Raw genomic sequence first — 1,330 nt, 5'->3', positions numbered from 1 at the left:
GGGGTTTGGGATTAGATGACCTGTAAGGTCCATTCCAACCCTTAAATTCGATGATTCTATGGTTCTACCAGGACAGTGGAATGAATGGAACCCACAGCAGGTGACTGGTCTCCCATGACCATCCTATATTCCTCTCTCCCTACCTCTGTGACCCAACTCAACTCCAATATTGCCAGTCAAGGGGACAACCATTAAGACCTATGTGGCAGCTTGAAGTGCAGAAGTCTAAGATACCCTGGAGGATCTTTTTGGGAACACAGAAATCACCTAATCTGGCAGAGGTTGTCCTCACCATAGGCAAGGTCCCTACATGAGGTGCTCACTGCCAAACTTCCAATTCACCCCTTGACCATGCCAATTCCTGAGATTGGTGAACCAGGGACCATCATTCCTAGCTGTTTTGGGAATGACTGCTCTAAAACAGCATATGGCATAGATGAATGGAAATATCCATGGTCAGGTTTGTACACTTTGCCTTCCAGCATTCCATGGGTTTTGATCCACTCAAAAACCTTCTGAGACTTATGCTGCTTGAGCACAAAATTTTCCATGCCCAATAGTGATTCCTCTTTCTTGTGATTGTTTTTGTTTTCTGGAGCTGGGCAAAAAAAAAAAAAAAAGTCCAGCAGTTTCAGGGTATGGTGAGAGTGGAAAACAGCTGTGCTCCAAAAGTGCTGCCTGTGACTGGGTGTTGGAGGCTGGAAAGCTGAAAGAAGCGTACAAATCACCCAGCAGCATCCCACCTACACCTGGAGGAAATTAAGTTTGTTTTGACCTAATTCTGAGCCTCCCAAAATCACCGTTCCAACTCTGCACAGGGCTGTGATCAATAAGAAGCAAACTGAAGGCAATCCTGCCTTCAGGAATTCCTCTGCATGGGAAGTTATTTTGGCTTGGCTTTTATCACTGCCACCAGGAAGCAGCAGAGATGCGCAAGGATGGAGGTGAGGTGGTGGCTGGCAGGAGCTGGACTCAGAATCATTGAATCCTAGAATGGTTTGGGGTGGAAGTGAGCTTGAAGATCATCTCATTCCACCCTCCTGCCATGGGCAGGGACACCTTCTATTAGACCAGGTTGCTGCAAGCCCCATCCAACCTGGCCTTGTTTAAATTTTAAACACTTTTGTGATTTGGACAGGGCAAAAAAAGCAACTTTTTAGGAAAAACATCATCTTACTTAGCAGCAGCAGGACCTTTATGAGCAGGTAAGCATGTGTCCTCCCTTGAGCGAAGAGCCAGTGTGTGTAAGGACGGAGACCTGTATTTAGGAAGGTCATTTACACATACCAGCATTTTGGAAAGGGTCTCCCATCCACTTGACCACACCACA

Source organism: Acanthisitta chloris, unplaced genomic scaffold (assembly GCF_000695815.1).
Source record: "Acanthisitta chloris isolate BGI_N310 unplaced genomic scaffold, ASM69581v1 scaffold13548, whole genome shotgun sequence".
NCBI lineage: Eukaryota > Metazoa > Chordata > Aves > Passeriformes > Acanthisittidae > Acanthisitta > Acanthisitta chloris.
This window is presented reverse-complemented; position numbering follows the sequence as displayed.